Below are 19230 nucleotides of genomic sequence, written 5' to 3'. Positions count from 1 at the left end.
CCTATTATAATGCCTTCTGTATGTTATTTTCACTTAGTATGTTCATTTTTATGCATACTTTGCCCAAACATGTGTGTTTTTATATTAGAATCTTAGAATTGTAGAGTTGGAAGGGACCCTGAGGATCATCTATTCCAACCCCCTGCAATGCAGGAATCTCAGCTAATGCATCCATGGCAGATGGCCACCCAACTCTCTGCTTAAAAAGCTTTAAGGAGGCATTTCAATGATGGCTCTCAACTTGGATGACTTTTAAAAAAGAAATAGACACATTCATGGAAGATAAGTCAGTCAATGGCTACTAGCCATGATGGAGGCTATGCTCTCCCTTCATGGTCAGAGGCAGCAATGCTTATGAATACCAGTTGCTGGAAATCACAGGGGGAAGAGTGCAATGCAAAAAGCTTTAAAAAGAACTGCATTGTAGAATTTGGAGAAGTGCAAATTTTGAAGGGTGGTGATGTTTAGGTTACATACTGTTTCACGCTCCAATTGAAGAATGAAACAACTGGAACGAGCCTTTACTAAAGGTGTCATGGACTTTGAAGACGCTCAAACTCAGGCCGAAAGGGAGAAACGTGCTAAGAGGAAGGCATGCTTGGTAAACCCTCACCATGATCAACTCCCGCCCAGAAACTGCTGTCCCTACTGTGGAAGGACATGTGGAGCCAGAATTGGCCTCCACAGTCACTTACAGACTTACTGTTATAACTGTGCTTATGGAAGACAATCTTACTCGGCTACGAGTGATCGCCAAAGAAGAAGAAGACATGTTGTTTCAAAAGTGTTAATTGGGTAGGTGGGGAACCTTTGGCTGAGGTAAAGGTAAAGGGACCCCTGACCATTAGGTCCAGTCATGACCGACTCTGGGGTTGCGGCGCTCATCTTGCTTTACTGGCTGAGGGAGCCGGCGTACAGCTTACGGGTCATGTGGCCAGCATGACCAAGCCACTTCTGGCGAACCAGAGCAGCACACAGAAATGCCGTTTACCTTCCCGCTGGAGCGGTACCTATTTATCTACTTGCACTGTGATGTGCTTTCAAACTGCTAGGTTGGCAGGAGCAGGGACCAAGCAATGGGAGCTCACCCCGTTGTGCGGATTCGAACCGCCAACTTTCTGATCGGCAAATCCTAGGCTCTGTGGTTTAACCCACAGCGCCACCCGTGTCCCAGACTCTATTGAGGTAGGTTCCTACTTAAATGCAAACTGAATCAAGTTCAAACTCAGCCATCAAATTCACTGGATGACCTGAGGCTTGTCACTAACTCATAACCTAGTCTATTTAGTAGGGTTGTGAAGAAAAGATATATGTGGGGTGGGGGTGGGGACTACTATGCCTGTCACTGTTGAGCTCCCTGGGTGAGTATAATTGCAACAAACTAAGCGTATAGCATTTTTCCAGTTAAGAAGAGCTTTTCCCCTTTAATTTCTGAATATCAAACTGCTATTCGTGGTCCAAGGGAAAAGCTAGGGAGGACACAATCTTATCTGAGCAGGACCTCATATAGCAGACTCTGATGCTTTAAAAATATCATTGCATTAGAGGCATGAGTTTGGTCACAGCTTTCCCCTGAGCATAGAGATGCAACAATTAAAAAAAAAAAAAAGCTGCACCACTTACCTCTCTGTCAGTCATGAAGAAACTGTAGTCTTCAGAGAAAAAGGGGGAAAAGGAGATCTCCGGCTCTGTAGGTTAGTCCCCAGCCTTACCTGTGCAGTCCTTCGTCCTGTGCTTCCAACCATGTCCTATTTTGCACAATGAATTGGGTTCTCAGTGAACATGTAAATTGTGCAAGGTCCTGGGAATTTCCTTCCACAGCACTGGGATCCCAGTTGAGGCCATCAGGGCCTCTGACTGTATGCTACATTATGGCTTAAGTTGTATAAATAAAAATCAGGACCCATCAGTTGGCATAATCATATTTGCCTCTCATTACCTTAGGCTTCTATTTGCTCTGCCTCCTGTATCTCAGTCTGCCACTGATCCCAGCACCTTCTTTTTCCTGTTGTGGCAGATTTAGACTGGGGGGACACAAATGCTCACTTGGGCTCATCACCAACCTACCTCACTTGGCTGTTTGAGGAAGGTTTAGCATCCTGAGCTTTTTAGCTCAGCTCCTGGGTTCTTTTCTCTCTCTCAGCAATCCTATCTTGCCAGCACAGATTCTCCTAGCATGGTGCTGTTTTCAGTTCCAACTCAACTGCTCTATCACTTCACTCAGAGGAGAGAATGTCCTTGAACATTCCATGTAGCCTTTAATTCTCTATCACTAAAGAATATTCATGGAACATTCTAAGGCATCACACCATTCTCAGCCAATGGGTGCACTCAAGATTTCATTGCTTCTATGAACTTCACAAAACACAAAGCACATTGCAATACGGAGTGAAAGTGCTGCAATTTTAACATTTGCAGATGGGGCACACAGCAGGCATAGCTTAACAGACACTTCAGTCTTGTTTTTGCAGGGTGGGGGGCTGGGTGAAGAGGGGGCAGTTCTCAGGTGAGAGCTGGGAAGATTTACTCTTCTATGTGTGGAATAACGGTTAATATATAATTTCGACAGAGGGATTTGCAATCTCCTTTTTGTTGTTTTCTTTCTCTTCTTCCTTATTTCCTTCATTTCCTTATTTTTCCTTCTTTCTCTTTTTTCTTTTCTAGGTTAGTGGGATTTTTATTGAATTTTATGTTGAAAACTTTTCATAAGAAATGATTAAAAAATAAGTTTCACCCTTGCAGGTGCCAGGTTATTCTTATTTAATAATAATAAATATTATTATTATCTACTCTGCACCTATTGCTATATTACATACCACATACAAATTAAAACAGATGCCATTCAGAGAGAAATCAGGACAGTCATGAAGAGAAAACAAGAGAGAAGAATGCTTTGGCAATTTCTTAATAAGAGAAGAAGAAATTATCATCATATTATAAGGCTTAACTGTCATAAACCTTCAGTAGTCTCTAAATCAGCCTTCTCCAAATCTGGTCTCTTTTACAGGATTTGGGCTACAACTCCCCTCAGCCCCATGGGACTGCTTTCTGAGTTTAGCAGTCCATAGGTGGCGCTAGGGACGCGGGTGGCGCTGTGGGTAAAAGCCTCAGTGCCTAGGGCTTGCCGATCGAAAGGTCGGCGGTTCGAATCCCCGCGGCGGGGTGCGCTCCCGTTGCTCGGTCCCAGCGCCTGCCAACCTAGCAGTTCAAAAGCACCCCCAGGTGCAAGTAGATAAATAGGGACCGCTTACTAGCAGGAAGGTAAACGGCGTTTCCGTGTGCTGCGCTGGCTCGCCAGAGCAGCGATGTCACGCTGGCCACGTGACCCGGAAGTGTCTGCGGACAGCGCTGGCCCCCGGCCTCTTGAGTGAGATGGGCGCACAACCCCAGAGTCTGTCAAGACTGGCAGGGGTACCTTTACTTTTACCTTTTAGAAACTTACCAGTAGTGTTCAGACATTCTTTTCCCACAAGGTTGAGTCTCACCTTTGCATTACACTCTTTGAGGAGAAAGGTGAAGGCTTACCTCTTTCACTACGTTTTTGAAGGTGAAGCCATGGGACCATATGGTGAAGGGTACTTAAATAAAGGGGGAAAGGATTAGAAGCTTTGGTTCCTGGTTAGCTGCAAAAAAAATTTGCTATTAGGACAGAGCTTGGCAAGGGCATAGGTTTCACCTATTATCCATCTACTCCCAACATGTGTGGAGGGAAGGGAGGAAGGAGCGTCCAAGTCCAAAGCTTATGGCTGTTCAGGAGTGTAACCATTTGGCATTATGTTTGGACACAGGAAAATGAGCAACCTGGTGGTAAGCTTCTTTCCATAAAGATTTATTTTTAGTGCTTAAGATACAGAGGTAGGCTTGAATATATGTAGTCAATGCCCTGTGAATTCTCAGAAAGCACCCAAACCAGCCTTTTGCACAGGTCATAGGGTGGGGCAACTCAGTCTGGATTTTGCGAGTGTTTGAGAAGAGGTCCCCAATAAAGGATCAGAGTGAGCTTCTATAGCATTTGCCACTATTGCAAGGCTTTTAATTTGCACACACCCACATCCTGGTTTTATTGTATTGTATTGTATTGTATTGTATTGTATTGTATTGTATTACACAGAAATTGTTGTAACCCAAACTGAGATTATCAAGGAAAGGTGGCGTATACTTTAATAAATAAAACAGCACCAACCCCTTTCAGATGACACAAGGCATCCTAAGTCCTGCCCAGTTCAAGATTAGTGGACTGAAATTGTTGCAAGGATATAGAGAGCATGAAGATTTGCTTAATTCACACACTTCTCAGCGAAGGATTCAGATTTTCTTTGGCATGGAATGTGGGTAGCCCAACTAGAGGGGTCCTCTCTGCCTTTAAAAAGACTTCATCTTTTTTTCCTTTTTTTATCTCATAGGCTGTGCTTTTCGGTAAGCTTGAAATCTTGCTCAACAGGCAGCTAGAATCCAAGTGTAGCGGGTAACACTTCTCACTCAACCGCTGACTACCCGCTGCCTTTCTGAACCAGTTCCCATGGTAACAGGGGCCTGACAAGAAAGAAATAGGGTAAAAAAGATTTTTAAGTCATCCCTAATTTGAAATTTCTATCCAGTTTGCCACATTCCACTCACCGTTCACATGGAAACAAGGAGTAAGACAGCAGTAGACAGAGACAAAGATGGCTTTGCGCCTTCATTTTTGTATTTTTGGTAAGGTTCTAGTCTAAAATCAATGCGTTGGGAGGTTTCTGACACCCCGACCTAAAGTCTGTTTACTTAAACAGGCAGAGGAAGAAAGGGAACGTATGCCTGAAATAGAATTTCACATATACTAATAGCAAACTCAATTCTCCAAGTGCCAGTCCTTCCGAAGTCAAAACGCCACCATTCATACACAAGAAGGAGGTATTAGCAGGCTTGGAAGAAACACAATACTGCACAAGTATGAATGTGTATACACACACACACGCACACACACACACACACACATACATATATATTGGGGGGTAGAACTATAAGGAGGAATGACTCAAAGCAACTTGTTGAGGACCATGCATGCTCAGTAGTTGTAGAATGCCAAGTGCCTGTTTGGGCAGGAAGAAACTGGGAAGGAATTGAGGTAGATAGGAAATGGAATGGGGTAGCCTGGAAAAGAGTATGACTAACATTCTGAGCAGGAGCATGTGATTATGCTGCGACAATCTATTGTCCAAGGTCCCTCTTGGGTTTTTAATTTTAACTATTGAATTTAAGCATTCTGTGCTGTATCCAACTCAGAGTAGACCCACTGAAGGGACAAGACCAACTTAGGTCCATTAACTTTACAGAGTAGGACTTTGTTGGCTACAGCCTACTTTAAAGAAGAAGGAGTAATATTATCTCAACTAATATTATATTTATATCCAAGATTCCAGCCAGGAGCCAAAGTAGCTTACAATTAAATTACAAAACAAGTTATTTAGCACATTTATGGTCTGCCTTTACCCATAAGGAACAAAAACCAGAGTGCATGGTTCTCCTCCCCACAAATCCTGCAAGGTAGCTGAAGATGAGAGTAAGAAACTGACCCAATGACCTTTATGGCTGAGTGGGTACACAAGCACAGTTGACACTAAGCACTACACAACATGGGCACACAAGATCCAATAATGCCATGATCCACTTAATGCTGTTAGAATAACTGGTGTCTTGGGCAGCTGTATAAAAGGCTCCTTACAGAGGGCCAGTTAATACTCAGCTACTAGCTTCCTCTAGCCCCTACCCTTACTAGAGTGTATAGCCATCTAAAAACCCTACTATGATAGTTGTGAATATAAAAATGATGGTCACGCCCTTGTCCCACCTCTGAAGGGCAACTCTGCTTCTGCTACCCCAGAAGGGTAACCCAAAGGGCATTTGCCCTTCAGAGGTGGGGCAAGGGCGTGACCATCATTTTTATATTCACAACTCTCAGAGAACAAATGGAGAAGGTGTCCTTTGGGGTCATCCTTCTGGGGTGGCCAGCTGCCCAAAGATGGCACAGTTTATAGGACCCCCTGGAAATAGGTAATATAAGCAGGCATATTGAGCTTACTCTGGTACCTCACACAAATGCTGGTGAGCATGAGAATCAGGTGACCTAGCAAAGCCAATTGTCTTTGATAGTGCAAATTAACTGCACTGGTTATTAGTTCAAGAGGCAACTGCTCACCAGACATGGATTCCCTTTATGTAGGCTTTAAACCAGAAAACAAAACTGCACACAACAGCCAGCTTCCATGCAAGGATCAATCTTGCGGGATGAGGACCTTGGGCCTGACATATTTTCTTCCTCCTCCTCAGACTTTGATGATAAGGTTAACAGTTTCAAAAATGTATTATTCAAAAGATACTTTATGAAAATTTATAGACAAACAACCCTGCGGTGTATGTACTGTTTGCAAAGAAGCATTAGAAAGGTTGACATTTTGTAATTCACTATTTAAATTGGAGGAGAGCAAGCATACAAATCACTCAGCACTGCTTGATCTGCCTTAACACTGAAATGCTTCCATGAGAAATATGTTCTAATTAGAGAGTCTGAAACAAATATCTCCCCTCTCCCCACCACCTATGTTAGATATAATCCACAAAGAGTAAAGCACATGGAAGCCTCATTGATTTCAGTGGGAAGCTTTTAAGCAGGTGCTTACCACTCCTGCTTAAACTGATAAGAGCTCAACTGAAGAACATAGGAACATACCCTGCAACATTTCTCTGATGAAAATAGGGATGTTCCATTCCATAATAATGCTATTTATACCTTACTGGGTATTTATATCTTACTGGGTTGCTCCAGCCACTCTGGGTGGCTCGGGGTCAGATAACTCCATACTCTCCAACATTTCTCCAATGAAAATAGGGACATCCTAAGGAAAAGTGGGACATTTTGGGATCAAAGAGAGCCATTCTGAGAGCCAGCATGGTGTAGCGGTTAAGAGCAGTGGACTTGTAATCTGGTGAACCCGGTTCGCGTCTCCGCTCCTCCACATGCAGCTGCTGGGTGACCTTGGACTAGTCACACTTCTCTGAAGTCTCTCAGCCTCACTCACCTCACAGAGTGTTTGTTGTGGGGGAGGAAGGGAAAGGAGAATGTTAGCCACTTTGAGACTCCTTAGAGTAGTGATAAAGCGGGATATCAAATCCAAACTCCTCCTCTTCTTCAAATCAGAAACCGGGATGGCTTCTCTAAATCAGGGATGTCCCTGGAAAATAGGGACACTTGGAGGGTCAGTAGGAACACAAGAGCAGCCATGCTGGGCCAGACCAAAGACTATTGAATCAAATCTTGCTTCCCACGGGCGCCACCAGACACTTAGAAGGAGCCCAAAGCAGGAACATAGAAACCTGGACCAACAGTCTGACTATTCCCTCTAGTTCAGTATAATTTGCACTGACTGGCAGCAGCTCTCCAGGATTTCAGTCAGGAGTCTCTCCCAGCCTTACTTGAAGATGCCAGGGATTTGACCTGGGACCTTCTGTAAGCAAGGAAGGTGGCTCCACCATTGAGCAACAGCGCGTCCCCACAGCCTTCCCCCATTGATGCTCCCCAGTTTTCTTCTTCTTCTGCTGCTGCCTGGCACTGCTAAAAATTCTAAGGCTGCTTCCTGGAAGTATTTTCTATGTAGCGTGGTGTGTATGGGCATGCATGTGCACAGACAATAAAAATAAGTTTTCTGCATACATGCTCTGAGTGCTATTGCATTATCCTACTCTCATAAAAGGGACGTGGGTGGTGCTGTGGGTAAAACCTCAGCGCCTAGGACTTGCCGATCGCATGGTCGGCGGTTCGAATCCCCGCGGCAGGGTGAGCTCCCGTCGTTCAGTCCCAGCACCTGCCAACCTAGCAGTTCAAAAGCACCCCCGGGTGCAAGTAGATAAATAGGGACCGCTTACCAGCGGGAAGGTAAACGGCGTTCTGTGTGCTGTGTTGGCTCGCCAGATGCAGCTTGTCGCGCTAGCCACGTGACCCGGAAGTGTCTGCGGACAGCGCTGGCTCCCGGCCTATAGAGTGAGATGAGCGCACAACCCTAGAGTCTGGCAAGACTGGCCCGTACGGGCAGGGGTACCTTTACCTTTACTCTCATAATCCTACACCTGAGTAGGTAACACACCATCTCCACATTCCAGCATTGCAACCTATGAATAGCTTTCATAGGTTGCAGAGGTTAATCAGGTGGGTGGAAACAGGGCAGAGTGTCTTTTTAGTGGTGGTGCTTCATTTACGGAACTCCCTCCACCTTCTTTGCTATCTTTTCAGGGCTAGCAGGTACTGTAGTTGTTGACAATGATGTTGTTGACGTTATCATACTGTTCAGGCTTTTTAAATTCTGGGGCTTAAACTCCCCCTCTCCTGCTTTTCACTACAATTTCATTTTCTTGTTTCTTTTTATGGCACCCATTTTTATTGTTGTATTCTGTTCTTGTAAACTGCCCCAGGAACTGCTTTTGGCTGAAGGGCACAACAGAGATACATTGAAACAAACTGAAAGATTTTGTGACTGCTCTTGGAATCACAGTGGAACCCTGGAACCTTGATTTTCCAGGATTTTCTCAACAGGAGCCTCCAAGGGTACAAAAGTCTTACCTGCTGCGGAGAGTTATCATTGAACAAACAGAGAGGGGTGCAAGTAGAAAGAGCACATCCAGGTTTTCACCATTTTCAGCAGAAATTCAATCACATACTCACAAGTGAAAGTTTCCCAAAGTTGCTTTGACGCTCTTGCACAATAACTCTGCCCCCTCCCCATGAAACTTTTAGCAATACGGAAAATGATGTGAAACTACAACTGCTCTATGTAACATCAGATAACCTCCCAGCAAACAAATTCGAGCGAACACTTAATAGCCATTTCCATCTAACTTCCTAGCAAACTTTGTGCAAACTTACTCAATGAACAGGTTGTCTGAAAGCAACCAGAACACGGTCTCCTCTCCTCACAAATGCCTGAACTGGACTACATGTATGCTGAATTCTAGCTAGTTCTAGTTTTGCCTAGCCGTTTAGAGGTAAATTCCACAACCCACATTTTGGAGAGAGAGAGAGAGAGAGAGAGAGAGAGAGATACATGCACCTGCCGCTTCAGACTAATGCTGTGTGAAAAATGCCCTTACAGTTTATCAAAAGGTTTCTTTCCCCACAAAAGAAGCTTCTGTTTTTTTCCACCGCAGGGTGCTTTATAATTATTGTGCAAGCTTGAGCAACCTTATCACTTGGCCAAATCTGCACCATGCATTTAAAACTCATGTACCACTTTAAACAGTCATTGCTTCCCTCAATGAAACCTGGGGGTTCTAGTTGGTTAAGGACGCTGAAGGTTCTTACGGAGACCTCTTTTCCCCTCAAAGAGCTACAATTCTTCTCAGAGAATTCTGGGAATGGTAGCTCTGCAAGGGGAATAGGGTATCTCCTAACAACTCTCAGCACCCTTAAGTTCCCAGAATTCTTTGAGGGTAGCCATGACTATCAAAGTAGTATAATACTGTATTATAGTGCAGATGGGGTGATGGTGAGGCAAATGGGTTGGGTTCATTGGGTTGGGTGTTTTCCTTCCCAATGATCGTTTCTCTAGCACTCAGCAGTCTCCCCAATTGCCCACAATTCCTGATCTGAAAAAGTTCCATGGGAGGAGTTACTTCATGACATTTCCCCATGGGCTTTAACTGAAGCGCAGGAAGCTGGAAATGGGAGTATATGTTGTTAGATAACCTAGTGAACTTCACAGCCTGAGTAGATGTTGAACCCAGTTCTCTCTGGCATTCTAATAAACACCGAACATTCTAATACAGTGGTGCCTCGCAAGATGAAAAGAATCCGTTCCGCGAGTCTCTTCGTCTTGTGGTTTTTTCGTCTTGCGAAGCAAGCCCATTAGCGGCTTAGCGGATTAGCGCTATTAGCGGCTTAGCGGGTTTAGCGGATCAGCTGATAAGCGGCTTAGCGATAAGCTGTTAAGCGGCTTAGCGGCTCAGCTGTTAAGCGGCTTAGCGGATCAGCTGATAAGCGGCTTAGCGGCTTGGGGAAAAGGGGGGGGGAGGGGGAAAAAACCCCACAGGAACTCACAAGTCATTTTCGTCTTGCGAAGCAAGCCCATAGGAAATTCGTTTTGCGAAGCACCTCCAAAACAGAAAACCCTTTCGTCTAGCGGGTTTTCCGTCTTGCGAGGCATTTGTCTTGCGGGGCACCACTGTAACATCACCTAATATATCAGCAGGGTCTTCCTTACCTGCTCAGATTCACATAGATGACACCTAGTGTGCTGCATTGCTTCAAGTTTCAGACCAGGTTTGAGTTGAAATGTTTGTATGCTGCCTGCCTTTCAGCATCAAACCCTCCCAATGTGGCTCTCAACTTATATATTCACAAATGAGGTTTAAATCCCCATTCCACCATGAAGCTCAAGGGGCGACCTTGGACCAGCTGTTATCTCAGCCCAAGATTTATTCACATTGTGAATGGATCTCACTTCCACAGGATGAAGTAATAGCCACCAACTTAGATGGCTATAATAGCAGACTAGACAAATTCATGGTAGAGAAGGCTGTGGATGGCCGCTAGCCATGTTGGCTCTGCTTTGTTTCTGTGATTGGAGGCAGTAATACTTCTGAATATAAGTTGCTGGAATACACAGGAGGGAAGAGTGCTCTTGTGCTTCGATTCTGCAGGCATCTGGTGGACCACTGTGAAAACAGGATGCTGGCCTAGACCTGATCCAGCAGGCTGTTCTTATGTACTAAACTACCTCACAAGGTTGTTGTTAAGTTACTCTTTCCTGTAGACTGAACTTTCCATGGTAGACTGAAGTTCCTTTACAAATACTTGGTTTGCCTTCAATTCTGTGATGAGTGCATAGGTAAAGGTAAAGGGATCCCTGACCATTAGGTCCAGTTGCGGACGACTCTGGGGTTGTGGCGCTCATCTCGCTTTATTGGCTGAAGGAGCCAGCGTGCAGCTTCCGGGTCATGTGGCCAGCATGACTAAACTGCTTCTGGCGAACCAGAGCAGCGCACAGAAATGCCGTTTACCTTCGCGCCGGAGCGGTACCTATTTATCTACTTGCACTTTGACGTGCTTTCGAACTGCTAGGTTGGCAGGAGCAGGGACTGAGCAACGGGAGCTCACTCCGTCTTTAGCCCCTGCATGTTTTTTCCCCCCAAACAAACACAACAACAACAACAGATTGCAGGTTGGGAAAAGACACCAGATTGGAACAGTGACGAGTTGAGGCAGCTCTTTGCCTGTACCATGGTTCTGATCCAAACCCTCTATGTCTGTTCTTTGCGATCAGAGAAATGTTCTCATTGGCAGAAGTGGGAGCTTTCATCCTATTCTAATAGCAGGCAGGGGGTGGGGATGATACAGACCAGAACCATGGGGTGGGGTGGGGTGGGGTGGGGGGAAAGTTACACACTGCCATGCCATGCTCCCAATATGCTTCTACTTTCCCCTTCCATATTTGTTTAACAATCACACACAACAGCACACAAAGACTAAAGAAAACAATAACATCACATCTATATGGCCCGCTGACACTCCTGTCTAAAGCAGGGGTGGGAAACCTGAGACCCAGGGAGATTAATGTGGCCCTCGAAACCTTTCTAACTGGCCCCTGGAACTCTCCTGTGGCCACAACACCTCTTCCAGGCAATACTCTACGAACTTCTTTTTCCTGGCTAGGAAGTGTCCCATGAACTGTGGTCATATTTACCTGGATGGAGGAGTGTGGGTGTGGGTGGGTAGGTGTGGGTGTAAAAGAGAGTGAATGTGGTGTAGTGGTTAGAGCATCAGACTATGACCTGGGAGACCAGGGTTCAAATCCTGACTCAGTCATGAAGCTCACTGAGTGACGTTGGGCTGCCTGTCAGCTTAACTTACCTCACAGGGTTGTTGTGAGGATTAAAGGATCTTGGGGAGAACCATGTGTGCCATCTTCAGCTTCTTGGAGAAGAATCAGGGATATAAATGAAGTAAATAAAAGCAGATTTTTAAAAGACCTCTTACTTTTGCATGGTTGGAATGCAGCTTTGCATAAAAGGTAAAAGTTGTGACAACTGCCCCACCCATTTTTGCCTCTGGCCCCACCCATCATTTGCATGAGCTCCGCCCAACCCAAGTAAGGTTGCCCATGAAAAAATGCAATCAGGCTGAAAAAATGCTCCCAACCCCTGTAGTAAAATGACAGACCAGGATGGTGACAAACAGGATGTATGCAAGAATGCACCAATAACATTTTACAGGCATGCACAGGAGCAGGCAGGCAGGAAGAAGTATGAAGCATAAGCAGAGAATCCTTCTACAGCACTAACCCTGAAACCAGATTGCAGATGTATTACGAGACGGAAATTCATCTTCATTATGCACCTCCTTGCTGGCAACAACAACCGGGGTGGGGGGATATCATCAACTCTCAAAACATTTTGTCCTCATTTTCCACTTCAGAGGGACAGTCAAGTCATTTCCCCTCAATTAAAATCCATTTCCAAAAAAGATTCCCCCCCTTCGGATGTGCTATAAGGCTTTATAGTACCGCTTCACAGCTAACTGTATCACTATTATACCAAACACTGCCTCAACACAAGAACACAATATCTTTTATCATCTGTATATCTAAGCCATCTATTCTACTAATTACTAGCTGGATTGCAAGAGAATGATAATTGCAGGTGGGTTTGGAGGAAGCAAAGTATCTGTGCAAAATGGGTGGGGGGAAGAAATTAATAATGTGATATAAAAGCAAACAGGCTGCATACTGGCAACGGGTGATACTGGAAAATATTTACGCTTGCGAAGATCTGTGTGTCTTTGGGAGAGAATTTCCCTCAGAAATGTTCAGGTAGTGTTTGTTTGCTTTTAACCTTATTATCCAGTGCATTGAGACAACTCATCAAAGAATGTGGGCAAGGGCTGGAATTTTGCTTCCTGTCCCAATGAAAATTAATACTACTTTTAAAATTTCCAGGTAAGTGTCCTTATCTGTGGAGTGTGGAATCCTGAGTTTTACACTCATTACACTGATTGCTCTAAGCAATACAAAATAATGCCATAAACACTGCTAAAAGTATTACAATGAAGTTCAAGGCTACTGTTTTTTTCTAAGCTTACCAATTTTAATACACTGCAGGCAGGTATGAAATAAAAAGGCTGCAATCCTCTTCCCATTTTTCCGAGAGTAACTCCACTGAACAATGGGATATGCTGCATAATCCTAAGACTGTGTACTCAGAATTCATTCCTACTGAACTCAATGAAGCTTACTCCCAGGTAAGTGAAGTGAGGACTGCAACCTTCTTAATGCAGTGCAAGTCATTAACTGCACAATCCTATGCAGGTCTACCCAGAAATAAGTCCCACTGTATTAAGTGAAGCTTACTCTCAGGAAAGTGGGGAGAGGACTGCAAAGGGTTGTATGCAATGCTAGTCCTACTCAGAGTAAACCCATTTAAATTAATGAATGTGGTTAACTTAGGTATATTAATTTCAATAGATGTAAAAATTATTTGAGTGCAACCCAAAACTTCTACTACCAGTTACAATTTAATACCTATCAGGGGAAGGAGCAAGACCATCAAATATGTTTTTAAATCCATGTATCATAAGAACATGTAGGAGAAACCTACTGTTTAATGCTTCTGTCATGTGCTTTATATACACATCCTGTACATCTTAATAAATATCTGGGACCTTATTCTACAAAGCTGAAGACACTCCTTTAATTTAGTATATTTTATTTAGAAGATGGGCATATAAAACATCACATAGTTCACATGGCAAGATACTTTCCCTTCACTCGAAAACAACCAGAGCATAGAATTGCATCTCAGAAAGGATGCACAGCATGTGGGAGAAAGATGGAAAAATAAATTCCAATAATAAAAAATATTTATTTTTCCTCCTCATTCAGTAGCTAGCTCGCTCACTGTTAATATTCCTCAGTACTTCATATTCCTACGCTGTTCTGTTAGCCACAGCTAGGGATATGGGTGCACATATGAAATCAATTCTGTGCTGTGTTGTTTAGTTCAAGTAATTAATAGACAGAGAAATGCAAACACATAAGCACACTTGCCGTTATTTCTGCAAATGCACCCAGAGTCAAAACAGGCATATTTGATGCGTCTTCAGGGCAATGTCAGCAGCTGGATTTATTTTTGACACTATAACAAAGAGTCTCGTGGCACCTTGAAGACTTAACAAATTTACACTACAGCTCATCCATCTCAACAATTAAGCTGCAGAGAAGGGCTCCATACAACCAAGATAGATTTCTGAGTATTTGTAAACTGCAACCATAGGATATAAAATGATCATTTAGTGCAGTCCTCTATTGATCTGCCTAGAAGTAAGCCCCCTTCCTCTGGGGGTGGGGAAGGGAAAGTCTGATTAAAAAGACTCCACCATCAAAACCACATGCTTCTACTGGTGCTGATTAGAGCCGCTGAAGCTTGCTTGAGCTCCACTCCACCGTAGACAAAATACAACTGCAAGCTCTCCCTCCTACACACACAACGGCTACTATCATCATTCATTTCCAAATAATGAACCCAACGTTTTTTTTCAATGCCCAGCAGAAGCAATTGCAGGAAGCTAAGAGTGTGTGAGAGCACCTGTGCTGATTGATGGATTGCAAGTGTTAAATGAAAATGACCAGAGGTGCCAGGAGTGAGGAAACTGCTAAGCATATCACCAGGAAGACTGGAAAGTAGCTGGGAAAAGGTGAAGGAGAAAGCGAAGACAAGGAGAGGTCACTAGGAGCTGCCTTCTCATTCACCCTAACCTGGATTTCACAAAGACCCTGGAACTTGAAGAGAAATACATTGCCACACCTTGAAGCAACACTCTTTCCCCCCCTTAAAGACTGTCTTCACTTAACTGTTAGTAAAGCACATCCATAAAGCATATCCACAAATTCCTTCCCCCCAGCTAAGTGAAAATTTCAAGTCAGTAAATAATTGAATTTCTGCTGACTTTAAAGATGTTAAAAGCTCATGGTTGTGTTGTGACACACTTTTAATAAAGACAAATAAAGCCAGTATGTCTGCTTTAGAGCCAACACTGTGTTGGCAGTTATGAGAGTGCAAAGCCAGAAGCCCAGAGTTCAAATCTCAACCCATGAACTCATTAGGCAACCCACCATCCCATCACTTCATCCACGACAAGGAGATGAAAGCAAAGAACTGCCTTACAAGGTTGTTGTAAGCAATACAGATAATTTAAATTGATATTTTTTTGGGTGGGGGGGGGAGGGAGATGATAGAGAAATGCAAGTGCTGAATATCATTATACTCATATAACATGAAAAAGCTGAACTCCTATCTCGGCCTGAGAGGGAATATCTTTCTGACGTGAGAGTATCCCAGAGAAAAACACATTAATTAAAAGGAACACACATAGCACCTACAGTTACAGTAATAAAAGGACAATAATACAACAACTGTGAGCAAAGGGGACCCCCTATAGGCAAAATAAATGTTAGGAGATAGCTAAAACACATACTACATAATTTCTGGTTGTATATACAGTATATAGCCTACCGATCTGTTTAAAGAGCTGTACATCTCTCACACACCGCAATTTACAGTGTACAAATTCAATTATAAACATGACAATCAAATACACTTCAGTCTATTACCGCATCTTTCCAGTGTATATGTGTGCAATTGGACACATTTAGAATCTGCAGCACATAAAAAACCCACAATGTGAAGTGCAAATGTTAGAACACAGACAATACCAAAGTTGCACACCAGTCTACAGGCAAAAGTTGCTGTTCCTGCACACAAAGCTGGACACATGGGTCTAAAAAAATGCAGCACATCACGCTAAGCATATGTTCATGAATGTGAGATTCTCTTACATGGACTGTTTGATGGATTATTATCACTCCCCCACCACCACCCCAATACACACTGTTGCACCTTGACTTGACCCACAGCACCCGTCAATCCACATGCGCCAGGTCCGAGTAAAGGGACTGTGCATCCAGTCTACACCACCTGGTGTACAACATTCGGTTATTTATTTCCAGCGGGGATTCCACCTACAATTCAAGGGTGGTTGGAAGATGTGTGTAAGGTTCCTGCGGGTTTGCACTACGGTTGTGTGCATGGGGTGCGCGCGTGCGTGTCGCGATCCCAGCAGCAGAAGTGTCGGAGTGTCCTTAAGAGATCTCGGCTGACTTACACAGAGCATATCCTGCGCATAATTCATGCCGAAAGCAAGCCCCACCGCGTCCTATTGAGCATGTTATACTACCTAGTAAGTGAGCTCAGGATTGCAGCCTTATTGATTATGACTTCCCGTTGTTCTCCTCCTGCAACATCACGCGCGCACACACAGACACTCACGCACGGACGTGTCAAGTCCAGTTAGAGCGGAGTCGAGGTAGAGGAGAGGGAAAGGGACTATCGCATCTCCAAGGGCGCGCGCACAAGCTCTTCCATCGCGCCAGCCAGCCAGCCAGCCAACCCTCCTCCTCCTCTTCTTTTTCTTCCTCCTTCTCCCCCTCGAGCCAAACTTACCTGCTTGCCCAGTGGAAGTTTCAGTTGCTGCTGCTGCTCCTGCAGCAGCGCCGCCTCCACCCCGCGCGGCTCCGGTGGCCAGCCATCGCGCCCGGCTGCCGACGCTGCTGCCCTCGTCGTGCCTCTCCCCGGCGCGGCAGCTACGCTGAAGGCGAATATAAATCCACATAGCCGAGGATGCAGCTGCTGCTGATTGCCCGCATCATCATCCCTCCTCCCCTTCCCAGTCCTCCTCGCAGGGGCGACTCAGCGCCAAAAGCAGAGAGAGGAGACCCCGGCTTGTCCGCAAAGGCAGACAGGCTGCTTCGGAAACGCGAAGCTTCCCCAGCCGCGTCTGCTGCCTTGTCACTGCTCTCGCTCTCTCGCCTTTGCACACCCAGCCGCTCTGCGCCGGGCAGACTGGCAGCAGAGAACCCGATCCCTTCTGAGCGGTTTGCCTCCTCGGCCGCTAATGAGCATGCCCAGGAGAGGAGGAAGGACATGCGCGCTGCCGATGCCGAAGCCTCTGCCTTCACCTGCTGCCAGACTCTTGTGCAGGTGCACTGGGAGGAAAGCAGAGAAAGAAGGCGGGAGGGAGGGATTTAGGGAACTGGGCAGAGGAGCCCAATTCTAACCGGGAAGTGAAGGGGAGGCTTTCCCAAGATACAATCCTTACTTCGGATGGGGAACAGAGCGCAAAATGGGAGAAAGGGGATTCGACGAGAAGCGGCGAAAAGGGAGGTGGAAGTGGGAATACTTTCCAGTCTCTCTCTGTCACACACACACTGCTCAGATCCGTCTTCACCGTCTTCTTGCTTCTCCCCAGAAAACACCCATATTCATGGGTTGCGAAAGACTGGGAGATGGGTGGATGGGGGCCACAGAATGCGCAAAGGGGGAGAAATGCCGCTAAGCTGGGAATCCGGGGAGAAAGAGGCAAGCGACGCTCAGCGGCGGCGGCGGGGGCTAGGGAGGAGAAGGGAGGGGAGGAGGCGGGCGGTGTCAGCCAAGAGGGTGCAGCGAAACACACGCCGATTATTGGGGAGAAAAGCAACAGGTGAAGACTGCCGCCGGCAGACCCCGAGGATCCTTGAGAACGACCGCAGGAAGAGAAGGATGGGCGAGGAAATCTGAGCCTCGCATTCAATTGGCTTGGGGAGATGCGGCTGTCGTATCAGAGCCACAACCCGGACCATGCACCGGGTCCAGGCTGCTGAATCTGACTCTCCAGGTGCCCCTCATGCAGAAAAGCGACCTTCCCACTACCTCCTTACCCGATTCATTTAACTGGGGATTAGAACCTGACAGCTGCTCCCTGCAAAGATCAGCCATTGGAAATGGGGCGGGGGGAGAAGGAATAAATGGAGAGACCTATGGGTGGAGTGCAAGGCAACAGTGCCCTTGGCCCCTTTCCTACACGTGCAGAAATCTTTTGTGAGCAAACGAGCGGAAAGATGGGAAGCTGCCAAACTGTGGAGGCTGATCCGTTAGGGCATATGGGGCACTGCCTGCCTCAGTCTGTTGTCAGCCAATTCTCACCTGCCTGCTCTCTTACTTACAACAGGTTCAGAGGGTGGCCCTGGTCTTGTTTGGTAGTCTCTGTTCTGGCCTTGTAGAACTTGTATGGGGACAAAACTAGAGTAAGTTGGCTCCAGCTGTCACTGGTTCTAGCTCCACCTACAATTGGCCTTCTGCCTTGCACCCCATCAGCCAAGGGCACCAATCACCACTGGAGCCAAAGATCTAAGGATGAGTATACCAGGAGGAGTTCACATTAGGGTCCACCTGCAGCTGCTAGGAATCACATTTCTCTGGTTCCAGCCAACACAGTATGAGGAAAAGGTGGAAGTATGGAAGTAAACCTGGTTAGGCCTTTCACAATAAAATCTTATTTCACCTTCTCCTTTTATCATTTGTTGCTTTCCTTTTAGATTTCTTGAGCCTGCATCATTGTTCCAATTGAACAATCATTTTATTTATAAAGAACGTTATCATTACGTCATTCATGGGGGTTTTTAGCAAATGAGTATACAAGGAGAGACATTCAATATCTGTCATTCCAAACATCCAAGTTTTTAGTGTTGCTTCCTTCCTTTGCCTTCCCACCCCTCATATCAGTTTTAACAAAAGTCTGGAAAATCTGGTTTCCCTAATATTATTTTTATTGTCATTCTGCCCTCTATCTAGCATCTGCCAAAGAGGAAGGGATGCAGCAACAGCTGAAATTATAATCATACTAGCAGCCTAAGAAAGAACAACAAAAATCAGCAGTTTTGAAATTAGTGGTTAAAATCAGTTTAGTTTTAAAAGATTCCATTCACCATCTTGGTTCAATATGTCCAGCTGTATCCAAACATAAATGAAAACCTGCTTCTTGATCTCAGGATCAACCATTCAAAATCTGGCTACATTATATTAAGGGATGTCCAAATGCACAATGCTCTTTTCAAAGTTTCACTCCACCATCTTGATTCAAAATGGCAACCAAGTATAATAACACAAAAGATGAAAATCTGCTTCTTTATCACTGGAACCATCTTGCAAAATTTGGTTATGATACATGTGAGAGAAAAATGAATGCATTTCCTTCTTCTCAACTTCTAGTTTATGCATGCTTTACTTTAAACCACATGAGGGCACTATTTGTCTAGCAATCTAGTCAGCACTTGTGTGTAGTCTTTGCTTTGTCTAAGTTAACTCCGCCCCTAAAAGCTGAGCCATTTTAGTGTTCTC

The 19230-nt window shown here is 45.1% G+C and overlaps 1 protein-coding gene across 8 annotated transcripts in view; it reads right to left on the bottom strand.

Moving 5' to 3' along the window:
• Positions 1 to 17009, bottom strand: part of TENM1 (teneurin transmembrane protein 1) — a 408277-nt gene extending 391268 nt beyond the window's left edge. For all 8 annotated transcript variants that reach the window (XM_053373197.1, XM_053373202.1, XM_053373199.1 and 5 more), the window contains exon 1: positions 16519 to 17009. The gene's annotated coding sequence lies outside the window, so the exon portion shown is untranslated. The remainder of the gene's footprint in view (positions 1 to 16518) is intronic.
• Positions 17010 to 19230: the final 2221 nt, after the last annotated feature.

This window comes from Podarcis raffonei, chromosome Z, assembly GCF_027172205.1.
Source record: "Podarcis raffonei isolate rPodRaf1 chromosome Z, rPodRaf1.pri, whole genome shotgun sequence".
NCBI lineage: Eukaryota > Metazoa > Chordata > Lepidosauria > Squamata > Lacertidae > Podarcis > Podarcis raffonei.
This window is presented reverse-complemented; position numbering and strand designations above follow the sequence as displayed.